The sequence below is a fragment of the Bacillus rossius genome, chromosome 2 (assembly GCF_032445375.1).
Source record: "Bacillus rossius redtenbacheri isolate Brsri chromosome 2, Brsri_v3, whole genome shotgun sequence".
NCBI classification, from domain to species: Eukaryota; Metazoa; Arthropoda; class Insecta; order Phasmatodea; family Bacillidae; genus Bacillus; species Bacillus rossius.
The window spans coordinates 88,865,691-88,885,667 of NC_086331.1; the positions used below are offsets into that span (position 1 = coordinate 88,865,691).

General features: G+C 33.8%; 1 protein-coding gene across 7 annotated transcripts in view; it reads left to right on the forward strand.

Moving 5' to 3' along the window:
* Nucleotides 1–19,977, forward strand: part of LOC134529439 (DDB1- and CUL4-associated factor 7) — a 200,128-nt gene that overhangs the window by 139,895 nt on the left and 40,256 nt on the right. The gene's annotated exons all lie outside the window — the stretch shown is intronic.

Sequence of the window (19,977 nt, forward strand, 5' to 3'; positions counted from 1 at the left end):
CACTGTAGCCTCCTAGACCACAACAGTCAAAGCAGGGAGGGGGTTTTTACATTAAAACCCAACGACAGTGGAAAGCTGGTGCTTTAGCAAAATGTATATAAGGCTTTACAAAAAATATAATTTATTCATAATAAATTGCCTCTAGAGCGAAAACATATGACATACATTATATGACTTAATTACAGGTTAGCAATTTATAATCATCATGCGCTGCTCATGCGCTCCCGCGGGAATAAGTACAATCATTCATACAATTTAAAACAATGTGAGAGTAAAGCGGGCATGGTGGCGAAGCGTTAGAAGTAGCAAACAAGTAATATGGGCCGCTAGGCTGAAAGCAAAAGCGAGAAAGAAATTATAATGCGGCTTGACAAGAAGTGTCCAATGCCATAGTGGCATGCTCATATACAACCGCAGAAATATTACGCAAAGCTACGGGCAGTACTCGGCGTTAGCAAAAGAAACTCAATTCAAAGAATGACCTGAAGGGTCCAACATTGATAGCAAATACGAAACATTACAGTACATGGCAGAAATACAAAAATGAAGGCGCGGCCACAACGCGCAGGCAAGAATAATACTTCATACTTAAATACAGACGCTAAGTTTCACAGCCGAGTACATACCAGAACGCAGCGCCACCCCCGCAGTGACAGCCTTCGAGTCAGGAGACCGAGAGACTGCGACGAATAAGCTAGCAGACCTGCCAACTCTCACGATTTTTGTGTGAGGCTCACGATTTTAAGGTCCATCTCACGCCCTCACGCCAAAATAGTGTTTCCTCACGATTTTTCGGGGCCCCAAGATTTTGTTTGTAAAAGTTACAAAACAAGTTTTACGAAAGCTTACAGTAACGAGTTTCCATCAATACTCGAGTCATGTAAAGGAAGCAATTTTGCGTTTTGTAGTGTGTGCCCTGCTGATTTTTCTATCTCGCATAGTGGAAGAGGAGACATTGTGAAACATGTCGCTACAAAAAAACACAACAAACACGTGAAGTGTATTGTTACCAATAAAAAAATTAATTTTGCTGTGAACAGTGATAGTGTTACATGAGCAGAATGTTATTTTACATCTTTTGTAGTTGCAGCCCTGCATGATCACTACACGACAGCGCTAAATTATGTTCAACTAAATTAAATCTGCAACCTATAATTTGTTGAAATAAATTTTGAAGCACAGACCATGTAACATATGTACAGGTATGTCACTTAAATTTAAAGATTCTCATTTGTTGTTTTTTATATCTAACCTGTATTTATGGGCCTGAACATTTTTATTGAGGACCTCATGATTTTTTTAATTTGAATGTTGGCAGGTCTGAGCTAGGAGCCGGAGTATATATAGGCCCGGTAAAACACTCAACAGAGAGCGCTGGTGAGGCGGCTGGGAAGGGAGGAAGAGGGGGATAGGAAGGGGAAGTTGGAGAGGGAGGGGAAAGGAGGAGAGGGGAAGGGAAAGGAGGGGAAGGAATGCTGTACAGTGATGACCTGCTTCAACACAGTTAGAATAATTAACGTAAAATAAACAAAGTATAATAAAATATTACAATGAATAAATATTACAATACACCACGAAATAATATAAGTACACTCGTAAAAATTCTGATACCAATGAAAAATATTTTTAAGTTTAGAGTTTGCACACTACCGCACTCTATATGATAACGGCCAAGTTTATTAAAGAAAAGCTAGAAGCGCTTATAAAAACGTGTTTAAAAATTAATATACACATAATACTGAAACAGTCTAATTAAAAAAATGAATCAACTTGGAATAAACTTTATACAATATAAAAATAATTAAATCCAGGGAGACTGGGGTTACGCAAGTGGCCTCAGAAGCATTGTCCTGTCCTATTAATGAATACGCGAATGATGCGGAAGAATCAGTAAAAATAAGCTTTGCGGATGACTCCATCATAATTCTTTAAAAAACCCAAATATTCTCAAATGTACGAAAGTTTGTTTCAGAGAAACGTTTTAGATACTATTTAGAAGATTTTCAATAAATTTTATCAGATTTGGTAGTGAATTTAGTAAGGTAGTTAAGAAATGTTCTGTTCTTTAGCCACTGTTCTTTTCAGTCCCTTACAGTATGGTTGGTCGTATAAAGTGTTGTTTCAGACGAAAGTTGTAGATACTATTTATTAAGTTTGCAGAAAATAAGATTGTATTTTATATTTTATATGGCAATAATATTATAATTTTTGTTTGAATTTCAATTCCAATCGTTTGAACTCCTTGTAACAATGTTTAGACTTGTCAAAAATCGCTTTATAAACATTTTTTAGATAACATCTAAAGTTTACAAACAATTGGAACTGATTTAATGGCGTGCCTGCTAAGGAATTTAAGAATTTTTTTTGTAGTTTAGCCTCTTGTTATTATTCCTTGCAGTTATTTTGACAAGTTTTTCGTATGAATTTAACGAGGTATAATAACCCTTCATAAGGATGCGGGGGGCTATCGCAATTGTCCTATTAAAAAAAATAAACCTTCCCCATTTCTGCTGCATTGGTTGGATATTTGCCATTAACAAAATCGACCGAGATTTCTCAATGCTTTTTTTTGGTATTAGTTTGAAAATGTTTTGTGCAAAATTACGTAGTTATTGTTTTCATAAAAATTTATGTAAGTGTGTGTGTATGTCTATATATATATATATATATATATATATATATATATATATATATATATATATATATAGACATACACACACACTTACATAAATTTTTATGAAAACAATATATATAAATGAAGTCATTCTTCGAAATCTACCTAACTATAAAAAAGAAAATTATTACTTTTATTTCAATGATTTAAAGGCTAGCAAATTCATGCCAATACAATTGCATATGAACAGCATTTTTTTATAATCACTCTATTAGTTGCGGCATTAATTTTTAGAGTTATAAACAAATCCATGTTAAACAATAAAAAATTAACAGTAAGGATTTAAATGATTAAACCACCTCAGTCACTACAGAGAACTAATTAAATCGTTAAGATTCATCCTGTTCCTTATATTTTTATCTTTGTATCCATTTTATATATGAAAACAACATGAAAAAATACTTTATTGTCGAACCAGAAACAACCAAAAAATACACATGCAGAGAACCACAAAAAATACTGCCTTGGCAAGTGTTTCTGTAGTGGATTTAAACTTTATAATAGCCTTTCGTGTTTCATAAAATAAATTTTAAACACTATTTAATTTTAATTAATTCTTCTAGATAAATTGAAGATTGTAAGGCCGTGTCCGTATTCGCCTGTAGTATATAATACTATACTTACTTGTCACTGGAAGTGACATACAAGGGTTGCATAACTGAAAGTGAAGTATATTCAAGTACGCAAGTAAACAAATCTGTGTACTTCTCACGTACTTCCAGTTGAAAACACGTCACCATTTTGAAAAAAGAAAAAAAAAAAGATTTGTAGGTTATATTTGATTTTAAAAATTTAAGAACTCTTAAAAACAAGCCATTTTTATTATAAATTTAATGAAAACATTAATTTATACACCTTTTACAAAGAAGTTTAAACAAATACTTGCACATACACAGCCTACCGTTCGTAACTACAAAATGTAGGTAAAATAATAAATTAAATTGCAGTAAATTCACGGGACAGCAATTAAGTGTTATAAATGACTATTTTCGGCTAAACTTTTTTCCTCAATAAAAATTGTGTGCAAAAATAAAATGTTAACATCCTTTTAGGCTGGATAGTACCATGTGAAGAGGCCAAACATTGAACCTATACAGATTCGTCAAGGGCAAGTGAAGTACACAAGGTTGCAAGCACATAACTACATACTTAAATTCGGAACGGCCTAAATAAACATGTTAGTAGTAGTATTATATTTTTGTTCCTCCGAGCCCAGGCTTCAGGCTGAGGATTGAGGATGGGGTCAATGACCTATTGCTCTGACATCACGGCGGCAATATTTGGTGTCAAAATTCCTCAAAAATATCTCAAAATTCCTAAAAAAAAATTCAAATTTCGAGGGAAAAATTCCCGTTTTGAGGGAAAATTTCCCGTTTTAGTGCTCAACTGTCCACGGCTTTAAAATTCCTAAAAGCAGCGTAAATTCCTTAGCGTCAAGCCATTCTAAGCCGCAGAGGTCATGACCTTGACAGTTAGGATGACATCACCGCCATTTTGAATTATGTCGTAACTGTTGCAAATATCGTATGTATAAAAATTAAACAAACATGGTGGTAGCGCACTCTAGCAGACGTAAACAATATGACGACTGTGATGTCATAATCCAAGATGGTGGGCGTTACGTCATACTAGCTGGCGATATATATACCTTAGCGTTAGTGGTGGGAAGTCATCCTGCTGGCGGCTTCTATGGAGGAAGGATCGGTCGCTATTTTTTTTTTTTTTTTCCACTCACTGGGTTCAAACTGAGCACTCCGAGCTTCATTTTGTAAGTGCGTTTTTTATGTAATAATATATTAAAATTTGATTAATTTTTTTATAAATATTAAATATTTTCTTATTAAAATCTGAAAATAAATACGGATTTTCAAGATGGTGATAGTGATCTCATAATCCAAGATAGCAAAGTGATATTATTTAAATGTTTATTTTTTATAAATTTAAAAAAAAAAATTTTGGACAATAGTTACAGTTTATCCAGATGCCGGCCATTACAAAAATTGCAATGATCTATAATTCAAGATGGTGGGTGTAACAAAAAGTACAACGATGACGTTATACACATCAAATATGGCGGGCGTAACGAAACATGCAACATTTCTAGCATCCAAGATGGTGGCCGTAATGATATGTGCAGCGGTGTTTTTAAATATTTTTTATTTAAATTTTGTTAATTTAATTATTTTATAAGTTTTAAAGTTTTTCTCGATTTTCTAGCATAAAAAATACTGATTTTCATATTGGTAGGCGTACTGATAATTGAACAGTTACGACATAATTCAAAATGGCGGTGATGTCATCCTAATTGTTACTGTTATGACCTCGGCGGCTTAGAGCAGCTTGATGCTAAGGAATTTATGCAGCTTTTAGGAATTTTCAAGCCACTGACATTTTTGAGGACTAAAACGGGAAATTTTCCCTCAAAACGGGAATTTTTCCCTCAAAAAAAGGAATTTTTTTAAAGGAATTATGAGTCATTTTGAGTCATTTTTGAGGAATTTTGACACCAAAAATGGTCACTGTGACGTCAGAGCAATCGGTCATTGACCCCATCCTCAATCCTCAGCCTGAAGCCTGGGCTCGGAGGAACCAATCTATAGTACTCATGTTGTAATGCTATTAGAGCCTACTTCAATTTCAGAGTCATTTTAGTAAAATTATGTTTACCTCCAAAAACGTTTTTCAAATTAGTGTTGTATTGGTGTTTGTATGCTATGTAAACAGGGTAGATTTTAGTGTAAATCAATTAATATTTGTTATTTTCTGTGCCTCATATGTTTATGCCCATACGTATTATTGATTAAAAAGTGTAAATGTATAATCAACAGGGCCCATAGCATAATTATGTGTACCAGTTGCCGAAAATGTAATGTAATGATACTTGTATATCTAAGAAAAATTATAATATTTTTTATTAATTTGCAATGAATGTGTAATTATTTTTCTACAACATTTGTTTAATACATTGCTATTTAATAAATAATTTGTCCTCAAATTGTTTTATTTCCGTTTGTCCGAAGACATTTAATTATATACTAACTAAGCTTACTTATTTTTACTGTTTCTCAATTTTTCTTTATTATGCAATTTTAAAATGTAAATTTGTCAAGCAGCAATTACAATTTCTAAAACGTGAGTATAAATTACTATAAAACTACGTCCATGACTTATATTTATTGTACTAGTATTCCTCGCTCCTAATCACTTGGACTCTGGTTGATTTCCGTGTATTACATCAGTGGTCGTAATTTATGCACGCCTCTTTCCTACTTAAATGATCCAGGTCCAGATCTGAAGCAGTGTTTTGCATGTGGTGACATGTTGATTGTTTTTTAGTGTTTTGGGAAGGGGGGGAATTACTACTTTTCGCGTATCACTTTATCTAGCTACCTCTGAAATATTCTTTTGTTACCTATGACGATTAGCCTACTCCGTACATATTTTCATTCCGACACTTCTTACTGGGTAGCGAAGGCGGTTCGTGGTAAATGTCTGGGACCCTTTCAGAGTTAAATTATAATTATAGAAATATTAATTATTAATTACAACATATGTTATTTCGTGCCTGTCCGACCTGCAGTACATAAATACCTACAAGGAGAACAACCGGTGATGGTGACGTAACCCGTAGGGATAGCATGAAGGTGCTCTCCATTTCGTCAGACGTGACAGCCGTAAATTATACTTATGCCAATATTAATGTTGCAATAATAAATTACCAAATGATAGCTTATTTTGTAAATTTTAATTACATATTTTTAAAAGAACAAAATTTGACGAATGCCAGGGACATTGAGCAACTAATAATATAGATTTCAAACATCATACATGATAAATAAAAATGAAGGGGTTATCGAAAGCCACAAGCTGCAGGTCGGCTGAAAAAGCAAACAAGAAAAATGCTTCAGTTCTATCCTCATGTATACATATTTACATGCATAATACATTCAAGCAACTAAAATTAGTGCAATAAGTTGCAATATTTTCTGGAGATATATTCAGCTACAAATATATATTGATTGTTTAAAAAGGTCACCTTTTATATCGTCATACAGAAAACTATAAATTTTAATCATGTATCAAAAAATACCGTTTTGAATGAGAAAGTCACGTAACTAGATGTTCAATCATATAGCTGTGACAAAATGTGTAAAGCAAGAAAACCTGTAGAAGCGCAAAACCTTTATCGTACAGTATATAACAAAACATTTTTTTTTTACGGGAAGGAAAACTGCATTACTGGCCAACCTCACTGATTGTAGTGGTCAGCTGTGTACGAGAGTTCTTGTGTCATCTCATGGATTAGCTTATTTAGTATAAGCATGTCAAACTTGTCGAATATGCTATAATAAATAACTAAAAACTTGATCTTGCGTAACTTGCAGAAGAGACCAAATCTGAGAGTTTCGCCACCAACACACCACAGTAAAATGTACAATATGTTTATCGTATATGTGAAGTGTTCTTTATATTTGTTTGCTTATGTATGCACAAAATTAATATTTATTATAATTCTGCTGGGTTGTATACGGTTACTTACGGGTTTAGAACTGAAATGTACCGAAAATAGTAATATTTATCCTCTTACGCGCTTTGAGGGTCGAACGTTCGAAGAAATCTGGGGAGAATTGACAGAGAAAACCGAGCGGAAATCTTACTTCTCTTCGAGGCAGGCAGTTGGCTGGCTTCCCCCATCCCCTTTTTTAGGCTCGTCGAAGAACATGACATCCCGCTGGGCGATAAGGAATTTTGAGAAAAGCGCGTTCTTTTCTTCTACTCCTCCACTAGTACCCCTCTCACCCGTCCATCGCTCATCCTTACAGCGAGTGCTCTCTATCGAGGATTTTGGAACTAAGTGTGTTATGTTCTTTCTCTGCATGCTTGGGAGAAACTTAGGATCTTAGCCTTAAATAATTAGCTGAATGTTCATACTGCTGAATTAATCTTTTCATAATCCTTATTAGGTTGCACTGTATTTTGTTTCATCAGTGATCACGCACGGTTATTTTGACTTGGTATTGAAAATTTCTAGGGAAAAAAAATATTTTTACCAAACATGTTGCTAGGTCTCGGGCTAAGTTAAGCTTGCGAAAATAGGGGCTGTATTTCCCTTTTATTTTTATTAATGGTGCCAACAAAGACAACCAATGTTTGTTTTTGAGATTATGAACAAGTGGGATGGAAGTGAACCAATTGTCTGTAGTAATATTCTGTCCACTTCCGGGAATTGGAGCAACCATCCTTTCAAAAACTTAGTGTGTATTTTTTTCTAGCTTGAATGGGCCATTAGGCTGAGTCCTTGCACTTAAAACAACTAATGTATTCCTAAAAAGGTTTGTGTTATCTGAAATTGCGTATTCTGAAGCATTGATCTCTATAAATAACGAGGTTAATTTATTTAATGTGTTCCAAAATGTGTAGGGAAATATTCTTTACGTGTTATAAATGTGTAGAATAACGCCCAATGATAAACATGTCACACCATCCATCAAATAATTTGTATGACAAATATGACACCGCAGAACGGGAGATAGTTATCATTTGGCTGGTTGACTTGCCCACCTGGGTGTGACCTTAAACTCACGTCGCGTACCTTTCCGCGAACTTTCCAAACCATCCGTTACCGGCAGTGAAACCGACACTCCTGTCTGGATATTTAACATTTTAATTTTTCAAAAATTAAAGTGCTTGTTCGTGTATCACTGCTTGGTTTACATCAATCCTTTCAGGTCCGTGATTTTTTTTTCATTGCACCATTCATTTAACAACTTTTTCCATGTGAATCATCTGTTCATTTCTGTTCCGGTATCTAATGTCAAATTTATTTCCGCTAGTACAACCAACAGCATCAGTATTATATAAATGTTTGATAGTCTCCTTATTTTGTACGATTGTACGCACAGTTGACTTGCTTAAAACTAAAGTGTGGCCAGCATAAGAGTGGCCTTCATTACATTCTGCATGCCATAACTCTTCTAGTTTTGTCTCAAATACTTAAACACTATGCATTATGCTCTTACTTGGAAGCCATGATTCACTATGATTCCAACTGCAGGTGCTTGCCACGTACAGTGACCGGCAGACAAATGGACAGACGTTGCTTATGTTTTGTGCATGCTGGCTAGACTGAAGTTCATCATGGCCCAGTCTGTGGCCGGGCGACAATGGTACGGCACAGCGGAATACGCACGGACATAAAAAAATTTGGTCCTTTACACTCCATAGTCACAACTTAACTTGCCGTAGCTGATGTTTATACAACAGCCGATAGCGTAGTCGGTCCTGCATGTGAATCTCTTACCCCCTCGTATGGCTAACTGTATGCCACGGTACATCTGTTGTTTACTGAGTTGAAACAGACTTCGTGGCGTCATGCCTGACTTTTTTTGCCAGTGGCAATTTAGTGCTAACTGAAATTTACACTCATGTTATTCAAGACTGGGGCAGTTAAATTAACTTCGCGCTAAATGAATTCATGCAATATGAAGAAGTGCTAAGTGAGGGATTAGTGTATTTCCACGTTGAGGGTATAGTGCACTCTAGCATCAGTAAGAGCGAAAATTTTTAATCCATACTTTGCAGGCTTATTTTTATGTAGTGCTGGAAGCTACACTGACAGCGAAATGATTCCAACGTTTCATCCACTGTCACATACTTTCCAATGGAGTAGTGCTTGGTAAAATGCAATACAAATTTATCAAACAACTTTCTAACAGGGGCTAATTTATCCTGTGTTCGTCGTTTTGCTCTGTCATTCATATCATTGAAATGCAGAGCGCAGTAAAAATTACTCTACACAGATAATGTTGCATATAATTTTTCTACTCCTGTGCCATCTGTAGCCCATAGATCTGACAAATTCAGGTGAGCTGCTCGATGTACCCCAGCCAAATAAAGTAATCTGAAAAGTGCTTTTAGTTCATCTTTATTTGTTTCCAAGGCATCTCTTTCATGTTCATAATTTTGATTAAATATTTCAATACAAATATTGGTACAGATCACTATTTCATCAATAACTGAATCTGAAAAAAGAAACTCTAGCACTGAAGAGCGGTTTTTGCATTCCTTACTGGACCTTTTACACCTGGTAAATGTGTTATTATAGTTTGTTTTCTCGCACAAATATTTTGTCTTGGTTAGTCCATTCCATTATGTAACATTTATCTTTGCCAAGATATTAAGGCTGAATTCCCTGTTGAATATTTTGTTTATAATCACTTTCAACACTCGATTATTCTTTGTCAGTTTTGTGATAACTATCTTCTAAACGATCTTCACATTCAGAAGAGTTTCCACAGAGATCTTCATTGTTTTTTTTTTCATCAAACAGACATGTTAAAAATGTTTTCTAATCCTGTCTTGCTCTTTTAGAAGTTACGGTATTGTCACTCCAATAACTACACGTTATATAATGTTCACTAGAAATGGTAAGAAACACAAACTTTTGCAGTATTTGGGGTTACACGTTATATTAAATGATTTCAGTTTATAGGTCACACACTGTCTTATTTTCTGGAAGATGTAAAAAAAAAACTCACTTTAATAGTCGCGCACAGTTAAAATGACCAGCCCAATATAAACACGTCCACCCTACAAGAAAGAGAAAACAGAACTGATGAACAATGCCCGACTGGAATTCCTTGAATGCAAGAACTCTGCTACTAGGAAGGCTGGAGTAGGGGGGCGAATGTATAGTCAGATAGCAACAAAAGTTTACTATACCTGGTCATTTTGACCATGATGCGACCACTTAAGGTTTAACATCGCAAATGTGATGGAATTTTTTTCATCACAGTCTCAATGTTGTATTAAAATTTTTCGGAATTTGATTTTTGGAAAAATTTCGAATTTTCTGTGTTTGTATTACCAGTGTTCATGTAGTGTAATTATTAGTCTCTTCATGTTGTGGCAAACAGATCATTGATGATTCATTATTCTGTATGATGAGAATATTTGACAGGAATTGATGGTTATGTATGATTTTGAAGATACTTTTTGAAGTGTTTCTGAATGATATGGTAAATGAAAAACATTTGAGTAACAAAAAATTTAAATAAAAGAAAAATACTCTGATCTCAGCCTTTCTATGAAAATGAATTAAATTAAGGGGCTGAAGGTTTACAATTAAATTGACAGAAGGTATACAGTTTCACTTCAAGTTAAAGTGAAAGAATTTATTTTAATTTATGTAGGAGAATCAAGAGATGAGTTTTATTGAACACACTATACGTATAAGCATGAAAAAAAAAATTATTACTACTAACTCAAAAAATTTTGCATAGCAAATAAATAAATATAGATTGGGCAGTAAGCATTATCAAATCATAAACCTTTAAATGATATTTCCAGCCCTGTGTCATTTACTATTAGGTAAAAATTGCAATAATATTAATTTTATAGAGAAAGAAGCCAGACAAAACAAGCTAACGCAAAGTTTGTTTCATTTGTTCAACACTCCCTTCTCAAATTTTATGATTCTGGTACTGGTAGTGGCTTTGTGAGGACATCAGCAGGAATTATTTCCATCTGTACATATTTTAACTCCAGCTTCTCAAGATGTTTCTGACAGAGCTACATATTCTGCCTTGGTAGATGAAATTGCTACCGACTGTTGTTTCTTTGAACGCTGTGAAATAGCAGGTCCACTTAGTATAAATATGTATCCAATGTATGAGATTCTGTCAATAGCATGAGTTGCATGATCTGTATCAGAATGGCCTTGAATCCCAAATGAGTGCTTTTTGAAAACTTGACCCTAATTTTGCGTGTCTTGTAAATAGCACAATACCCGTTTTGCTGCTGACCAATGAATATCTTGATGTGTTTCATTAAACTGTGACAATCTGTTTATAGTGAACACAATATCTGGTCTAATTGCAGTTGCTAGATACATACGTAACCCGATTAAGTGCCTGAATGGATTTTCTTCTCCTTCTCTTCAGATTCGATTTCCTTCTGGCTATTTTGCTTGAAAATCGCTAGGTGTTTTTACTGGATTTAATTGTTCCATGTTAAATTTTTTCAAGAGTTCCATTATATATCACTGTTGACTTAATTCTATCTCACCATTCTTTTGACTTGTTTCAACTCCTAAACAATACTGTTCTGGTCCATAATCCGTGACTTCATATATTTTTAAAAGACATGACTTAATGTTATTTAACTTCTGCTTGTATTTTGATATGTACAAAATATTGTTTACTTAGACAGCTACAATTGTGTACTGATCTACACTCATGTTGTAGTAAAGGAAAGTACCATTTGTAGCCTGAGTAAACCCAAGGCTTTGCAACACTTCACTTAATCTCTTGTGCCACTGTCGGCCTTCCTGTCGTAGACCATATGATGCCTTTATCAACTTACAAATTTTGTTTATTTGTGTCAACACTTAAAGCATCTTCGGAGCTTCTTGACCTGTTTTACTATTTTTACCATCTTCTTTAATTATTTCTTGTAACACATTCTGAGTATATTCTGGTAGTTCCATAAATATCTATTCTTCCAGGTTCACATTTAAGTGAGCTCCAACAAAATGTAGCTGAGAAACTGATAATTTTTTACATGTAGCTAACACCATTAAAAACATCTGACAGAGTCTATCCTTGCTACCTGTGAAATCAATTCTTTGCTGTTGTGTGAATCGACATGCTACATCATGTGCCAATCTTCATTTTAGCATTCCATCTGCTCTTATTTTGTTTTTAGGAAGAATTTAACATTTTATAACAGCTCTATCTTTAGGTTGATAATTATACCTAGAATTTCCACGGTAATGGCTTTCATCCACTCAGCTCATTTAGCTCCAGTCATGGATTTATTAAACGTTATATTTGCAAGGTGCACTTCTTCAATTATTTCAGCTTCATTTTCTGTAACATCGACAAATGTTTCATCGTTACTTAGTTCTTGTTGTATTTCAGTGTGTTCTTTACTTTCATATTTCTCCTCATTTTCATTGACATTGCCTTTTGTCTGAGGTTATAAATTTTCCGTGGTCGTCCTCATTCAACTGACTTAGCTAGACGAGGCATTCCTGGTCCTTGATACAGAGTGGACTCTAAAATACGATCGGGTGTGTGTTCTCGTACATGTAATTGGTCATTTTCTTCTTGTATCCCTGTTGGTATTTGAATACGCACTGTAATGTTTTCATAGTAATCAAGTGGTGTGCTCTCAACTTTTCCCTTTTCTTTGTTCGAAATTTCATTTTCCAGGATTTGCACATCTATAGCAATAACTTTTCTTTCGGCCAGAATTCATATCCAGTATCTTTTAGATTTGTCAGAGTAACCCACCATAATACCTTTCCGTGATCGTGGATCAAACTTTGATTTTCCTGGTGCATTTAACAAAACAAACATTTTTGCACCAAACACCTTCAAGCTGCTTAAATCTGGTACTCTTTTGTTATAAACTTTAAATGGGGAAAACTACCTAAACTATTCATTTGAACGTCTGTTTCTAAAATAATTTGACTGCTTCAGCCCAAAAACCATGACTCACCCCAGATTGCATCAAAAGATAACTTTATTCAATTAAAGCCCTGTTCTTTGATTCAGCCGCTCCATTTTGTTGTGGCATTTGTGAAACGGTAAGACGTTAGCAAATATAATTTTTCTTCAGAAAATCTATAAAATAATCAAATTCTCTATTACAGTATTGTCTGGTATTAAAAATTGATTTTCCAACTAGTTTGTTCTTCAATATGTGTCTTGACTTCTGTGAAGACATAAAGAATGTCACTCTTCTGTTGATAAACCGAACTTCACGCCACAGAGTGCTGCAATCAATGAATGGGACAAAGTATTGAACACGCCCCAAAGACTCCATTTGTGATGGTCCCCATACATCGGTATGTGTTAATTCCAGCATTTCCATTTATCTTTCATAACAGTCATTTCCCTTGTAAGCATATTTCACAGGTTTTAAACTTCTTTTCTCCATTAACTTCAATGCCAATAGCTAATAACCTTTATAAATTTCTAATAAATAATCTTTATTTAAGTGACCAAAATGATGATGACATAAATGCAAGCTTGTGACTTTTCTTCTTGATGCTAAATTTTCTTATTTTTCATCTTCAGGAATGTAGTATGAATTGCCATCCCTTGTGCCAACATTTTTTTTCACCATTTTCCCCAAACACGGTTGTACTGGCCTGTGAAAATTGTCAGCATTTTCATGACTGGTTATCCTTACAACAGATTATAAATTTCTTCCTAATTATTTTACTAACGATGTGTCATTGAGTTTTACTGACTTGTCTAGTTTTCCATCCATAGTAACGATCTTGGCAATACCTTTAGTTTCTACTTCAGTTTTTGCATTGCTGGCCAATAAAATGTTACCTTTTGTAGATGTTATTTTGATGAATGTTACATCATTATTGTGCATGTGAGATGTACAACCACTATCCAGACACCAAGTAGGTACTGTTATTGATGTCTGCTTCATTTGTAGTGCCTCTTCAGTCACTTATATTACTATTTTAGATACAACTGTTGAAGAATATTCTTTTACATTATTGTATGAGTTTTTACTTTAACAATTCACAGCTTTATGTCTGCTTTGGTGACATTTAAAACATTTGTATTTTAATTTTTTTTTGAACAATTTACTTGAACTTTCTCTGATTTTGTCTAGCCCATATAGCTTCAGAATGATCCGTAGCTTCTTGATTTTGAGCTTCATATTTCTCAACTATCTTTTTTCTAAGTGTATTTGGCTGGGGTAAATCACGTTGAGTCTCCGTTGCACATCTAAATATTTCTAAGTATGATGGCGTCGCATTAAGAAGTAATATCGACTGTAAATCCACCTCAAATCCTACAGCACAAAATTGTGCAATTATGCAAAAAAATCCATCAATTGTATGTGAAAGTCATCACTTTCTGCTATTTTATGAGAAGTCACTCGTTTCAATAGAATTTCTCTTTTTACCGGTCCTGTAGATGCATTTTCTGATTTCCAGGATTGTTTGAAGTTATTAAACCTTTCACCATCCAGGAACAACAGCTGAGTAAAGTTTCTAAAAACACTTCTCATGGATTAAAGAACCAAAACTGCTGAATCAAAGCAAGAACTGCTTCACACAAAGAAAAATCTGTTATCTAAGAGAGAGTGATCAAGAATTTTCCTATAGCCAAGCACTTAAGAAATCTTCCAACATGGTAGCAAACCGTGCTGAGTCTCAGAGTGGCTCCAGTAACCGTAGTCCATCTGATGACCTACTTTCTGCTCAGCGCGTATTGTGCAGTGTCATGAACCTAAACAACAACCACCAACGTATTGACAGCGATGGCTTTGTCCTGGTGAAATGCGTGTACAGGTCCAGGATCAACGGTAATTCTGAAATTAAATGGTATCAGGAAAAGAAAAATTCCCAATGAAAGTGGTTTTTATGAATATATTCACCCTTAAAACAATTTCCAAACTCATCTTGAAAAAAACTAAAGCACTTTTTGTTACCAGATTTGACCCACCAGTTCAAGAACAAGAAATCATTGATTATATTTCCAATGAACTTAATCTGTTGCAAATCAAAGTGACCAAACTTAAAACTAAATTCCCTCTTACTGTTCTTTCCATGTGTCTGTACTTAAAGATTACTTCAACAGAAATAGTAATATTGTATTCTAGCCAAGTGGATGCATGATAAACCTCTTTTATAGAAAACTCCACCCTGAACAGATTCTCAGCAATGTTTTTACCAATGTTTCTAGTAGGCCTAACCGTAAACTCTCAGCTCGTAGCATGTGTGCTTCTACTTCTACCGTAGTGCATGGAGGAGCACCTTAATCTTAATCATTTTCAGTGAAGCCAAAAAGTAAGGAGTATGTCATTTATTATCAGAATGTCAGGGGATTAAGAACAAAATCTATAGAATTTTTTGAGAATATCATTAGCTCCTACTATGATATCATCTTTCTGACTGAAACTTGGCTCAATGCAAATAGTTTAACTTCTTACTGTTTCTTCGACCAGTATCACGTTTTTAGAAACGATAGGAATGCTCAATTAACAATGAAGAAAAGAGGTGGCAGTGTTCTATCAGCCATTAATAAACTCAAATTTATATCAGTTCAACCTAATTATGATCTTGACTTTCTAGGTGTTGAAGCCGTTTGGCTGAAGATAAAAACATCTACTAAAACTCTAACTCTCTGTAATATCTTCTTACTCCTGGACATTACTCCTAATGTCTTCCTAGACTATTTTGTGCTTTTAGAAGATAAACTGTCTCCTGTCAAAAAGACATAGTGATTCTCTGTGATTTTAACGTTTGCTGGCAAATGACTGGATTAACAATCACTATTATTAATATTCTGCATATGCATCTCAAATTTAAGACTAATCATTTACTCAACTTTACAATCTCGGTCTAATTCAGTGCAATAAAACAAAACCATCTAAAAAATATTTTAGATCTTTGTCTAACCAATTTATCTCATTGTTTAGTAACTCATGCTCTTGATTTGCTTATTAAAAAATATCTATATTATCTGACTTTAAACATCAGTATCATATTAGATAGTTTTACAAACATTAATAACATTTGTTCAGAAATTATAAAGATGGTAATTTCCTTGATATTATAATTCTATCAAAAATCATGACTGGTCAAAATTCTATAACTCTTGTGATGTTAACGATCTTGTTGACCAACTAACTAACTGTATATCTGATAAAATCAATACCTTTATTCCACTATTTGTAAAAAAAATCCTGTAAATATCTTCCTTGGTTTTATAGTGAATTAATACAAGCATTAAAATCTAGGAAGCTTTTTGAAAAACTGTACAAAAGATATAACAATAAGTACTATTACAGATACGTACTTTACTTATTCCCAGAAATTAGTTAAAAATCTAATTAATTGTGACAACATTCAGTATTTGAACTACTAACTATAATTTTAAACTCAACCCCAAAAAAATGTATGTAAAAATAATGAAAGATGGATATTATGAACATCATTCACTTAGCTTTTTTGGTGATACATCTAACGATCCAATTGTGCTATTGAATGTTTTTTGCTCAGTATTTCTTTAGTGTTTATGTGTCATCCTGTTATAAATCACAAGTTTCTTCTTCTGACATGTGTCTAGAGTCTATAACTGTTCTTACAGTTTCTGCAAGTCTAGTGTACTGAGGTATTAAGATCTTAAAACATCAAAATCCACAAGTCTCGATGGCATACCAAATTTCATTCTGAAAGGTTGCTCCCATCTATTAGTACCTCTTTAACATATTTTTAATACTAGTTTGAAAACTCAAGTTTTCCCTAATAAATAGAAAATAGCTAAGGTGATCTCAATTCACAAAACTGGTTCTAAATTAAATGTTACAAACTATTGGCCAATTTATTTACTTGACGTATTCTCCAAGATTTTTTAAAAAAAATTTTTAAATTTTTAAACTTTCAACTTAGTAATAGACTATCTTGTTATCAACATGGGATAGAAGATGTATGTCTACTTTTACCAGCTTACCGTCCTTAATCCAATATATAATGACGTTACCAACAGGGGACAGTCTGATGCCTGCTACTTCGATTTAGCTAAGGCCTTTGATACTGTTAATCATTCTTTACTACTTCGTAAATCATCAATTTTTAGTTTCAAAGATAATTATGTTAATTGGTTTTCCTGCTATCTAAAAAGAAGTTTTTTCATTTCCATTAACAATCATAACGCTTCTTTGTTTAACGCTTGTTCTGGTGTTCCTCAGGTAGGTATTTGATTCACATATTCTCGTTAATATATTTATCAATGATATCACCCAGGTTCTAAATCACTATCTTAGTGTACTTTTTGCAGATGTCATATTCTATAGCAAAATTACATCATCTGAGGATTGCCAACTATTAAAAAATGACAGCTTAGAATTCAGTAATAATTGGTGCAAACAAAATTTGGTTACAATAAACAAATCAAAAATGAAGATATCCTTTACAAGGAAGTACCCAGTTAAAATTGACTATTTATTAGAAAACACTTTTATCTCCAAATTCTTCTTTTATGAAAGATTTTGGTGTCATTCTAGATTCCAAATTATATTTTCATAAGCATGTTGATTATCTATATTCTACTTCTAGAAGAACTTTTGCCTTTATTAAATTTATTACTTTTTATGCAACTAATCCTGATTCAGTTCTTTCCCTCTACAGTAGACTCCCGATTGTCCGTGGTAATGACTGGCAAGGGATCGATAGATAACCGAAAAAACACGATTAAAGCAATTTAAAAAAAAGAATTTTTTTAATCCCGACAATCTAGACAAACACTTTTACACCTGTCCCTCAAAGTAACGCCCTAATTCGTTCCAGTAAAACAGAGCGCTAATCAAAACAGTACTAGTTATGCTAGTTACATAATTTTTTTCCATTAGAGAGTATTTTAATCAAAATAATTTGTTTTCCAAATTGGTAAGTGTGATTGCTGACTACCATTTTCATCAAGACACTACTTCTGTTAAAGTTAATTTACAGTACCAATACATATATAAATACATTTCAGGTACATTTAAATAAATATTGAATAACATTTAGAGATTAAATAATCTTAAATTAAATTTAAAAATTCACGTACTGCATTGTTTACATAATAGGGCTTGGGCATAACATTTTTTTTTTCATATGTAGGCACTACATACATTTCTTAGTTAAAAAATAATAAAATTATTGATATAGTGGATATATTTCAGTTCTAATAAGAATTTAAAAAGTATAAACTTAACATTTTCTTTTATTAGAAATATTATTTTACCTGTTAACGTAATTCCCGACACTGTCGTGTCTGCCATGATTTGCCACTAGTGCATCCTAGTGGTGCAAGGTAAACTATCCCTGAAAGCTTCTGGATTTTCTATCCAGAGCTGCTGTTGACATGCAGAATGGCAGAATATAAAAGTTTGCTGAACACTTGGGCATCATCTAAAATAATTAATCAATGAAGGAAGCAATAGCTATTGGGGAAAAGCAAAATGTTGTTTGTTGATTCGTCACATTAATTTGTTGCATTGCTAATTAATTGCATTGTATCTAATTGTACACAAGTGCCGTTGCCATTGTGTGCACATGGAAATAAAAAGTCAAAAAGTGTTTTTTTGTTTTTATGGTTTATGAAAGTTAAATATGGTATGGTTAATCCGCAAACTGGATAACCCGCACCCTGATAATCAGGAGTCTAATGTATTTGGCATTAATTATATCTTAATTGGAATACTGCTTAATCATCTGGAATGGCATCAAGATGCCTGATATCAATAAGTTATAAAGTATACAAAATAAATTAATCCAACTAATTAATCTTAAGAACTTTCCTCGACCTAATCTAACTCCCCTTGTTGACCGTAGAGTTTACTTAGATTCACTGTTCAAAATTGTTACACTTCTAAAATTAATTGTACCTATCTCCTAGATACTACTGTTTTAAGAATTCCTCAATTTAATACTCATTCACTTTCAACTTACTGTACTTTCCACAACTACAATGACCTAATCTATAGACTCATCTTGAACTATAACAAACAAAACATGAAAACCAATAGTTAAGTGGTCAAGAACAAATTTAAATATGTATAAGTTATAATTTTTACTTTTAAGTTATGTTCCTGTAATAAAATATGTCTTATTAGAATTTTAGTTTTCCATTGTTTGTACATTTTATTACTTTGTTATTATACTTCAAATGTTCTCCTATGTATCTGATTAAAAAAGCACTTGCGGCAGTTCGGACCGTACGCTCTAGGAGGGGAAGCTAGGGGAAGGAGTGGGTTGCCTCTCGAATAAGGGATTACAGGGGGGCCGCTCTAACGTCCAAACTCAGGCAAACTGTAGGGATTGGAGTTGCCTGTCTTTTTATGCCGCTAGGGCTGTTTCGATTTTTCTATGTTTTATTGTTTATTATTTTTGTAATTTTATCCTTATATTTTGTTATTTTGTGTTGTCTGTATCTATTTGTATTTGTTTCATTTTGTTTTGGCCACGTAGCACACTTACCTTTGTGTGTTGGCCAATTGCGGATGTGCCTACCTGCTGCGGGTTCCCCTCAGGTTGTGCTTGCCTGCTCTTGGTACCGATAAGGGGGCGTGTCCATGTATTTGCAGTGACCATTTTGTTCTTCTCTGTATGTGTTGTGCCCACCACTAGAGCCCCCGACTGTTGGTGAGCTTGTAAAAAATAAAATTATATGTTGATAACAATAAGACAAGACACAGAATAACTTATCTAGATGATGGGCAGGTGGCCATACTACACAGATAAATGAAATAGCTACTTTTAGCAGGCTGTAATACACAGG